We start from the raw sequence: 12502 nt of genomic DNA, 5'->3' as shown, positions 1-12502 counted from the left end.
TCTGATAGGAGTCAGTGTAACTAACACTGGTAATAGTCTTATACCAGTCAGAGTAACCCAAACTAACCCTGGTATTAGCTTTATAACAGTAATTGTAACCCTAACTAACCCTGGTAATAGTCTGATACCAGTCAGTTTAACTAACACTGGTAATAGTCTGAATGGAGTCAGTGTAACCCTAAATAGCCCTGGTAATAGTCTGATACAAGTCAGTGTAACTAACCCTGGTAATAGTTTGATACCAGTCAGTGTAACCATAACTAACCCTGGTAATAGTCTGATACCAGTCAGTGTAACCCTAATTAACCCTGGTAATAGTCTGATACCTGTCAGTGTAACCCTAAGGAAACCTGGTAATAGTCTGATACCAGTCAGTGTAACTAACTCTGGTAATTGTATGATAGGATTCAGTGTAACCCTAACTAACCCTGGCAATAGTCTGATACCAGTAAGTGTAACTATCCCTGTTAATAGTCTGATACCAGTCATTGTAACTAACCCTGTTAATAGTCTGATACCATTCAGTGTAACCCTAACTAACCCTTGTAATAGTCTGATACCAGTCAATGTAACCCTAACTAACCCTGGTAACAGTCTGATACCAGTCATTGTAACCATAACTAACCCTGGTAATAGTCTGATACCAGTCAGTGTAACCCTAACTAACGCTGGTAATAGTCTGATAGGAGTCAGTGTAACACTAACTAACCCTGTTAATAGTCTGATACCAGTCAGTGTTACTAACCCAGGTAATAGTCTGATACAAGTCAGTGTAACCCTAACTAACCCTGGTAACAGTCTGATACCAGTCAGTGTAACCCTAACTAACCCTGGTAATAGTCTGATACCAGTCAGTGTAACTAACCCTGGTAATAGTCTGATACCAGTCAGTGTAACTAACCCTGGTAATAGTCTGATACCAGTCATTGTAACCATAACTAACCCTGGTAATAGTCTGATACCAGTCAGTGTAACCCTTACTAACCCTGGTAACAGTCTGATACCACTCAGAGTTACCCCAACTAAACCTGGTAATGGTCTGTTAGTAGTCAGTGTAACCCTAACTAACCCTGGTAATAGTCTGATACCAGTCAGTGTAACTAACCCTGGTAATAGTCTGATACCAGTCAGTGTAACCCTAACTTACCCTGGTAATAGTCTGATAGGAGTCAGTGTAACCCTAACTAACCCTGGTAATAGTCTGATACCAGTCAGTGTAACCCTAACTAACCCTGGTATAAGTCTGATACCAGTCAGTGTAACCCTAACTAACCCTGGTAATAGTCTGATACCAGTCAGTGTAACCCTAACTAACCCTGGTAATATACTGAAACCAGTCAGTGTAACCCTAACTAACCCTGGCAATAGTCTGATAGGAGTCAGTGTAAGCCTAACAAACCCTGGTAATAGTCTGATACCAGTCAGTGTAACTAACCCTGTTAATAGTCTGATACAAGTCAGTGTAACCCTAACTAAGCCTGGTAACAGTCTGATACCAGTCAGTGTAACCCTAACTAACCCTGGTAATAGTCTGATACCAGTCAATGTAACCCTAACTAACCCTGGTAATAGTCTGATACCAGTCATTGTAACTAACCCTGGTAATAGTTTGATAGGAGTCAGTGTAACCCTAACAAACCCTGTTAATACTCTGATACCAGTCAGTGTAACTAACCCTGTTAATAGTCTGATACAAGTCAGTGTAACCCTAACTAAGCCTGGTAACAGTCTGATACCTGTCAGTGTAACCCTAACTAACCCTGGTAATAGTCTTATACCAGTCAGTGTAACTAACCCTGGTAATAGTCTGATACCATTCAGTGTAACCCTAACTAACCCTGGTAATAGTCTGATACCAGTCAGTGTAACTAACACTGGTAATAGTCTGATACCACTAATTGTAACCATAACTAACCCTGGTAATAGTCTGATACCAGTCAGTGTAACCCTAACTAACGCTGGTAAAAGTCTGATAGGAGTCAGTGTAACCCTAACTAACCCTGGTAATAGTCTGATACCAGTCAGTGTTACTAACCCTGGTAATAGTCTGATAGGAGTCAGTGTAACCCTAACAAACCCTGTTAATAGTCTGATACCAGTCAGTCTAACTAACCCTGTTAATAGTCTGATACAAGTCAGTGTAACCCTTACTAACCCTGGTAACAGTCTGATACCACTCAGAGTAACCCTAACTAACCCTGATAATAGTCTGATACCAGTCAGTGTAACTAACCCTGGTAATAGTCTGATACCAGTCATTGTAACCATAACTAACCTTGGGTAATAGACTGATTCCAGTCAGTGTAACCCTAACTAACCCTGGCAATAGTCTGATAGGAGTCAGTGTAACTCTAACAAACCCTTGTAATAGTCTGATACCAGTCAGTGTAACTAACCCTGGTAATAGTTTGATAGGAGTCAGTGTAACCCTAACAAACCCTGTTAATACTCTGATACCAGTCAGTGTAACTAACCCTGGTAATAGTCTGATACCAGTCATTGTAACCATAACTAACCCTGGTAATAGTCTGATACCAGTCAGTGTAACCCTAACTAACGCTGGTAATAGTCTGATAGGAGTCAGTGTAACCCTAACAAACCCTGTTAATAGTCTGATACCAGTCAGTCTAACTAACCCTGTTAATAGTCTGATACCAGTCAGTGTAACCCTAACTAACCCTGGTAATAGTCTGATACTAGTCAGTGTAACACTAACTAACCCTGGTATAAATCTGATACCAGTCAGTGTAACCCTTACTAACCCTGGTATAAGTCTGATACCAGTCAGTGTAACACTAACTAACCCTGGTATAAGTCTGATACCGGTCAGTGTAACCCTAACTAACCCTGGTAACAGTCTGATGCCGGTCAGTGTAACCCTAACTAACCCTGGTAATAGTCTGATACAAGTCAGTGTTACTAACCCTGGTAATAGTCTGATAGGAGTCAGTGTAACCCTAACAAACCCTGGTAATAGTCTGATACCAGTCAGTCTAACTAACCCTGTTAATAGTCTGATACAAGTCAGTGTAACCCTAACTAACCCTGGTAACAGTCTGATACCAGTCAGTGTAACCCTAACTAAACCTGGTAATGGTCTGTTAGTAGTCAGTGTAAACCTAACTAACCCTGGTAATAGTCTGATACCAGTCAGTGTAACCCTAACTAACCCTGGTAATAGTCTGATACCAGTCAGTGTAACTAACCCTGGTAATAGTCTGATACCAGTCAGTGTAACCCTAACTAACCCTGGTAATAGTCTGATACTAGTCAGTGTAACACTAACTAACCCTGGTATAAGTCTGATACCAGTCAGTGTAACCCTAACTAACCCTGGTAATAGTCTGATACCTGTCAGTTTAACTAACACTGGTAATAGTATGATAGGAGTCAGTGTAACCCTAAATAGCCCTGGTAATAGTCTGCTACAAGTCAGTGTAACTAACCCTGGTAATAGTCTGATACCAGTCAGTGTAACCCTAATTAACCCTGGTAATAGTCTGATACATGTCAGTGTAACCCTAACTAAACCTGTTAATAGGCTGATACCAGTCAGTGTAACTAACTCTGGTAATTGTCTGATAGGATTCAGTGTAACCCTAACTATCCCTGGTAATAGTCTGATACCAGTCATTGTAACTAACCCTGTTAATAGACTGATACCAGTCAGTGTAACACTAACTAACCCTGGAAATGGTCTGTTAGGAGTTAGTGTAACCCTAACTAACCCTGGTAATAGTCTGATACCAGTCAATGTAACCCTAACTAACCCTGGTAGGTAATAGTCTGATACCAGTCATTGTTACCATAACTAACCCTGGTAACAGTCTGATACCAGTCAGTGTAACCCTAACTAACCCTGGTAACAGTCTGATGCCGATCAGTGTAACCCTAACTAACCCTGGTAATAGTCTGATACAAGTCAGTGTTACTAACCCTGGTAATAGTCTGATAGGAGTCAGTGTAACCCTAACAAACCCTGGTAATAGTCTGATACCAGTCAATCTAACTAACCCTGTTAATAGTCTGATACAAGTCAGTGTAACCCTAACTAACCCTGGAAACAGTCTGATACCAGTCAATGTAACCCTAACTAAACCTTGTAAAGGTCTGTTAGTAGTCAGTGTAACCCTAACTAACCCTGGTAATAGTCTGATATCAGTCAGTGTAACCCTAACTAACCCTGGTAATAGTCTGATACCAGTTAGTGTAACTAACCCTGGTAATAGTCTGATACCAGTCAGTGTAACCCTAACTAACCCTGGTAATAGTCTGATACTAGTCAGTGTAACACTAACTAACCCTGGTATAAGTCTGATACCAGTCAGTGTAACCCTAACTAACCCTGGTAATAGTCTGATACTAGTCAGTGTAACACTAACTAACCCTGGTATAAGTCTGATACCAGTCAGTGTAACCCTAACTAACCCTGGTAATAGTCTGATACCTGTCAGTTTAACTAACACTGGTAATAGTATGATAGGAGTCAGTGTAACCCTAAATAGCCCTGGTAATAGTCTGCTACAAGTCAGTGTAACTAACCCTGGTAATAGTCTGATACCAGTCAGTGTAACCCTAATTAACCCTGGTAATAGTCTGATACATGTCAGTGTAACCCTAAGGAAACCTGGTAATAGGCTGATACCAGTCAGTGTAACTAACTCTGGTAATTGTCTGATAGGATTCAGTGTAACCCTAACTATCCCTGGTAATAGACTGATACCAGTCAGTGTAACACTAACTAACCCTGGAAATGGTCTGTTAGGAGTTAGTGTAACCCTAACTAACCCTGGTAATAGTCTGATACCAGTCAATGTAACCCTAACTAACCCTGGTAGGTAATAGTCTGATACCAGTCATTGTTACCATAACTAACCCTGGTAACAGTCTGATACCAGTTAGTGTAACCCTAACTAACCCTGGTAACAGTCTGATGCCGGTCAGTGTAACCCTAACTAACCCTGGTAATAGTCTGATACAAGTCAGTGTTACTAACCCTGGTAATAGTCTGATAGGAGTCAGTGTAACCCTAACAAACCCTGGTAATAGTCTGATACCAGTCAATCTAACTAACCCTGTTAATAGTCTGATACAAGTCAGTGTAACCCTAACTAACCCTGGTAACAGTCTGATACCAGTCAGTGTAACCCTAACTAAACCTGGTAATGGTCTGTTAGTAGTCAGTGTAACCCTAACTAACCCTGGTAATAGTCTGATATCAGTCAGTGTAACGCTAACTAACCCTGGTAATAGTCTGATACCAGTTAGTGTAACTAACCCTGGTAATAGTCTGATACCAGTCAGTGTAACCCTAACTAACCCTGGTAATAGTCTGATAGGAGTCACTGTAACCCTAACTAAACCTGGTAATAGTCTGATACCAGTCAGTGTAACCCTAACTAACCCTGGTAATAGTCTGATAGAAGTCAGTGTAACTAACACTGGTAATAGTCTTATACCAGTCAGAGTAACCCAAACTAACACTGGTATTAGCTTAATAACAGTAATTGTAACCCTAACTAACCCTGGTAATAGTCTGATACCAGTCAATGTAACCCTAACTAACCCTGGTAGGTAATAAACTGATACCAGTCATTGTAACCATAACTAACCCTGGTAACAGTCTGATACCAGTCAGTGTAACCCTAACTAACCCTGGTAACAGTCTGATGCCGGTCGGTGTAACCCTAACTAACCCTGGTAATAGTCTGATACAAGTCAGTGTTACTAACCCTGGTAATAGTCTGATAGGAGTCAGTGTAACCCTAACAAACCCTGGTAATAGTCTGATACCAGTCAATCTAACTAACCCTGTTAATAGTCTGATACAAGTCAGTGTAACCCTAACTAACCCTGGTAATAGTCTGATACCAGTCAGTGTAACCCTAACTAACCCTGGTAATAGTCTGATACCAGTCAGTGTAACTAACCCTGGTAATAGTCTGATACCAGTCAGTGTAACCCTAACTAACCCTGGTAATAGTCTGATACTAGTCAGTGTAACACTAACTAACCCTGGTATAAGTCTGATACCAGTCAGTGTAACCCTAACTAACCCTGGTAATAGTCTGATACCAGTCAGTTTAACTAACACTGGTAATAGTATGATAGGAGTCAGTGTAACCCTAAATAGCCCTGGTAATAGTCTGATACAAGTCAGTGTAACTAAACCTGGTAATAGTCTGATACCAGTCAGTGTAACCCTAATTAACCCTGGTAATAGTCTGATACCTGCCAGTGTAACCCTAAGGAAACCTGGTAATAGGCTGATACCAGTCAGTGTAACTAACTCTGGTAATTGTCTGATAGGATTCAGTGTAACCCTAACTATCCCTGGTAATAGTCTGATACCAGTCATTGTAACTAACCCTGGTAATAGACTGATACCAGTCAGTGTAACCCTAACTAACCCTGGTAATGGTCTGTTAGGAGTCAGTGTAACCCTAACTAACCCTGGTAATAGTCTGATACCAGTCAGTGTAACCCTAACTAACCCTGGTATATAGTCTGATACCAGTCATTGTAACCATAACTAGCCCTGGTAACAGTCTGATACCAGTCAGTGTAACCCTAACTAACCCTGCTAATAGTCTGATACCAGTTAGTGTAACTAACCCTGGTAATAGTCTGATAGGAGTCAGTGTAACTTTAACAAACCCTGGTAATAGTCTGATACCAGTCAGTGTAACACTAACTAACCCTGGTAACAGTCTGATACCAGTCAGTGTAACCCTAACTAACCCTGGTAATGGTCTGTAAGGAGTCAGTGTAACCCTAACTAACCCTGGATATAGTCTGATACCAGTCAGTGTAACCCTAACTAACCCTGGTAATAGTCTGATACCAGTCAGTGTAACCCTAACTAACCCTGGTAATAGTCTGATACCAGTCAGTGTAACCCTAACTAACGCTGGTAATAGTCTGATAGGAGTCAGTGTAATCCTAACCAACCCTGGTAATAGTCTGATACCAGTCAGTCTAACTAACCCTGGTATAAGTCTCATACCAGTCAGTGTAACCCTAACTAACTCTGGTAACAGTCTGATACCAGTCAGTGTTTCTAACCCTGGTAATAGTCTGATAGGAGTCAGTGTAACTAACCCTGGTAATAGTCTGATACCAGTCAGTGTAACCCTAACTAACCCTGGTAATAGTCTGATAGGTGTCAGTGTAACTAACACTGGTAATAGTCTTATACCAGTCAGTGTAACCCTAACTAACCCTGGTAATAGTCTGATACCAGTCAGTGTAACCCTAACTAACCCTGGTAATAGTCTGATACCAGTCATTGTAACCCTAACTAACCCTGGTAATAGTCTGATACCAGTCATTGTAACCATAACCCTGTTAATAGTCTGATACCAGTCAGTGTAACCCTAACTAACCCTGGTAATAGTCTGTTACGAGTCAGTGTAACCCTAACTAACCCTGGTAACAGTCTGATACCAGTCAATGTAACCCTAACTAACCCTGGTAATAGTCTGATACCAGTCATTGTAACCATAACTAACCCTGGTAATAGTCTGATACCAGTCAGTGTAACCCAACTAACGCTGGTAATAGTCAGATAGGAGTCAGTGTAACCCTAACTAACCCTGTTAATAGTCTGATACTAGTCAGTGTAACATTAACTAACCCTGGTAATAGTCTGATAGGAGTCACTGTAACCCTAACTAAACCTGGTAATAGTCTGATACCAGTCAGTGTAACCCTAACTAACCCTGGTAATAGTCTGATAGAAGTCAGTGTAACTAACAATGGTAATAGTCTTATACCAGTCAGAGTAACCCAAACTAATCCTGGTATTAGCTTAATAACAGTAATTGTAATCCTAACTAACCCTGGTAATAGTCTGATACCAGTCCGTTTAACTAACACTGGTAATAGTATGATAGGAGTCAGTGTAACCCTAAATAGCCCTGGTAATAGTCTGATACAAGTCAGTGTAACTAACCCTGGTAATAGTCTGATACCAGTCAGTGTAACCCTAATTAACCCTGGTAATAGTCTGATACCTGTCAGTGTAACCCTAAGGAAACCTGGTAATAGGCTGATACCAGTCAGTGTAACTAACTCTGGTAATTGTCTGATAGGATTCAGTGTAACCCTAACTATCCCTGGTAATAGTCTGACACCAGTCATTGTAACTAACCCTGTTAATAGACTGATACCAGTCAGTGTAACACTAACTAACCCTGGAAATGGTCTGTTAGGAGTTAGTGTAACCCTAACTAACCCTGGTAATAGTCTGATACCAGTCAATGTAACCCTAACTAACCCTGGTAGGTAATAGTCTGATACCAGTTAGTGTAACAAACCCTGGTAATAGTCTGATAGGAGTCAGTGTAACTTTAACAAACCCTGGTAATAGTCTGATACCAGTCAGTGTAACACTAACTAACCCTGGATATAGTCTGATACCAGTCAGTGTAACCCTAACTAACCCTGGTAATAGCCTGATACCAGTCAATCTAACTAACCCTGTTAATAGTCTGATACAAGTCAGTGTAACCCTAACTAACCCTGGTAACAGTCTGATACCAGTCAGTGTAACCCTAACTAAACCTGGTAATGGTCTGTTAGTAGTCAGTGTAACCCTAACTAACCCTGGTAATAGTCTGATACCAGTCAGTGTAACCCTAACTAACCCTGGTAATAGTCTGATACCAGTCAGTGTAACTCTAACCCTGGTAATAGTCTGATACCAGTCAGTGTAACCCTAACTAACCCTGGTAATAGTCTGATACTAGTCAGTGTAACACTAACTAACCCTGGTATAAGTCTGATACCAGTCAGTGTAACCCTAACTAACCCTGGTAATAGTCTGATAGGAGTCACTGTAACCCTAACTAAACCTGGTAATAGTCTGATACCAGTCAGTGTAACCCTAACTAACCCTGGTAATAGTCTGATAGTAGTCAGTGTAACTAACACTGGTAATAGTCTTATACCAGTCAGAGTAACCCAAACTAACCCTGGTAATAGCTTAATAACAGTAATTGTAACCCTAACTAACCCTGGTAATAGTCTGATACCAGTCAGTTTAACTAACACTGGTAATAGTATGATAGGAGTCAGTGTAACCCTAAATAGCCCTGGTAATAGTCTGATACAAGTCAGTGTAACTAACCCTGGTAATAGTCTGATACCAGTCAGTGTAACCCTAATTAACCCTGGTAATAGTCTGATACCTGTCAGTGTAACCCTAAGGAAACCTGGTAATAGGCTGATACCAGTCAGTGTAACTAACTCTGGTAATTGTCTGATAGGATTCAGTGTAACCCTAACTATCCCTGGTAATAGTCTGATACCAGTCATTGTAACTAACCCTGTTAATAGACTGATACCAGTCAGTGTAACACTAACTAACCGTGGAAATGGTCTGTTAGGAGTTAGTGTAACCCTAACTAACCCTGGTAATAGTCTGATACCAGTCAATGTAACCCTAACTAACCCTGGTAGGTAATAGTCTGATACCAGTCATTGTAACCATAACTAACCCTGGTAGTAGTCTGATACCAGTAAGTGTAACCCTAATTAACCCTGGTAATAGTCTGATATCTGTCAGTGTAACCCTAAGGAAACCTGGTAATAGGCTGATACCAGTCAGTGTAACTAACTCTGGTAATTTTCTGATAGGATTCAGTGTAACCCTAACTATCCCTGGTAATAGTCTGATACCAGTCAGTGTAACCCTAACTAACCCTGGTAACAGTCTGATGCCGGTCAGTGTAACCCTAACTAACCCTGGTAATAGTCTGATACAAGTCAGTGTTACTAAACCTGGTAATAGTCTGATAGGAGTCAGTGTAACCCTAACAAACCCTGGTAATAGTCTGATACCAGTCAATCTAACTAACCCTGTTAATAGTCTGATACAAGTCAGTGTAACCCTAACTAACCCTGGTAACAGTCTGATACCAGTCAGTGTAACCCTAACTAAACCTGGTAATGGTCTGTTAGTAGTCAGTGTAACCCTAACTAACCCTGGTAATAGTCTGATACCAGTCAGTGTAACCCTAACTAACCCTGGTAATAGTCTGATACCAGTCAGTGTAACTAACCCTGGTAACAGTCTGATACCAGTCAGTGTAACCCTAACTAACCCTGGTAATAGTCTGTTACTAGTCAGTGTAACCCTAACTAACGCTGGTAATAGTCTGATACCAGTCAGTGTAACCCTAACTAACCCTGGTAATAGTCTGATACCAGTCAGTGTAACCCTAACTAAACCTGGTAATAGTCTGATACCAGTCAGTGTAACCTTAACTAACCCTGGTAATAGTCTGATAGTAGTCAGTGTAACTAACACTGGTAATAGTCTTATACCAGTCAGAGTAACCCAAACTAACCCTGGTAATAGTCTGATACCAGTCAGTTTAACTAACACTGGTAATAGTATGATAGGAGTCAGTGTAACCCTAAATAGCCCTGGTAATAGTCTGATACAAGTCAGTGTAACTAACCCTGGTAATAGTCTGATACCAGTCAGTGTAACCCTAATTAACCCTGGTAATAGTCTGATACCTGTCAGTGTAACCCTAAGGAAACCTGGTAATAGGCTGATACCAGTCAGTGTAACTAACTCTGGTAATTGTCTGATAGGATTCAGTGTAACCCTAAATAGCCCTGGTAATAGTCTGATACAAGTCATTGTAACTAACCCTGTTAATAGACTGATACCAGTCAGTGTAACACTAACTAACCCTGGAAATGGTCTGTTAGGAGTTAGTGTAACCCTAACTAACCCTGGTAATAGTCTGATACCAGTCAATGTAACCCTAACTAACCCTGGTAGGTAATAGTCTGATACCAGTCATTGTAACCATAACTAGCCCTGGTAACAGTCTGATACCAGTCAGTGTAACCCTAACTAACCCTGGTAACAGTCTGATGCCGGTCAGTGTAACCCTAACTAACCCTGGTAATAGTCTGATACCAGTTAGTGTAACTAACCCTGGTAATAGTCTGATAGGAGTCAGTGTAACTTTAACAAACCCTGGTAATAGTCTGATACCAGTCAGTGTAACACTAACTAACCCTGGTAACAGTCTGATACAAGTCAGTGTAACCCTAACTAACCCTGGAAATGGTCTGTAAGGAGTCAGTGTAACCCTAACTAACCCTGGATATAGTCTGATACCAGTCAGTGTAACCCTAACTAACTCTGGTAATAGTCTGATACCAGTCAGTGTAACCCTAACTAACCCTGGTAATAGTCTGATACCAGTCAGTGTAACCCTAACTAACGCTGGTAATAGTCTGATAGGAGTCAGTGTAACCCTAACCAACCCTGGTAATAGTCTGATACCAGTCAGTCTAACTAACCCTGGTATAAGTCTCATACCAGTCAGTGTAACCCTAAATAACTCTGGTAACAGTCTGATACCAGTCAGTGTAACTAACCCTGGTAATAGTCTGATAGGAGTCACTGTAACTAACCCTGGTAATAGTCTGATACCAGTCAGTGTAACCCTAACTAACCCTGGTAATAGTCTGATAGGTGTCAGTGTAACTAACTCTGGTAATTGTATGATAGGATTCAGTGTAACCCTAACTAACCCTGGCAATAGTCTGATACCAGTAAGTGTAACTATCCCTGGTAATAGTCTGATACCAGTCATTGTAACTAACCCTGTTAATAGTCTGATACCAGTCAGTGTAACCCTAACTAACCCTGGAAACGGTCTGTTAGGAGTTAGTGTAACCCTAACTAACCCTGGTAACAGTCTGATACCAGTCAATGTAACCCTAACTAACCCTGGTAATAGTCTGATACCAGTCATTGTAACCATAACTAACCCTGGTAATAGTCTGATACCAGTCAGTGTAACCCAACTAACGCTGGTAATAGTCTGATAGGAGTCAGTGTAACCCTAACTAACCCTGTTAATAGTCTGATACTAGTCAGTGTAACCCTAACTAAACCTGGTAATAGTCTGATACCAGTCAGTGTAACCCTAACTAACCCTGGTAATAGTCTGATAGAAGTCAGTGTAACTAACACTGGTAATAATCTTATACCAGTCAGAGTAACCCAAACTATCCCTGGTATTAGCTTAATAACAGTAATTGTAACCCTAACTAACCCTGGTAATAGTCTGATACCAGTCCGTTTAACTAACACTGGTAATAGTATGATAGGAGTCAGTGTAACCCTAAATAGCCCTGGTAATAGTCTGATACAAGTCAGTGTAACTAACCCTGGTAATAGTCTGATACCAGTCAGTGTAACCCTAATTAACCCTGGTAATAGTCTGATACCTGTCAGTGTAACCCTAAGGAAACCTGGTAATAGGCTGATACCAGTCAGTGTAACTAACTCTGGTAATTGTCTGATAGGATTCAGTGTAACCCTAACTATCCCTGGTAATAGTCTGATACCAGTCATTGTAACTAACCCTGTTAATAGACTGATACCAGTCAGTGTAACACTAACTAACCCTGGAAATGGTCTGTTAGGAGTTAGTGTAACCCTAACTAACCCTGGTAATAGTCTGAT

Source organism: Salmo salar, unplaced genomic scaffold (assembly GCF_905237065.1).
Source record: "Salmo salar unplaced genomic scaffold, Ssal_v3.1, whole genome shotgun sequence".
Classification (NCBI taxonomy): Eukaryota; Metazoa; Chordata; class Actinopteri; order Salmoniformes; family Salmonidae; genus Salmo; species Salmo salar.
The sequence above is the reverse complement of the archived record's forward strand: the minus strand, read 5'-3'. Positions refer to the sequence as shown.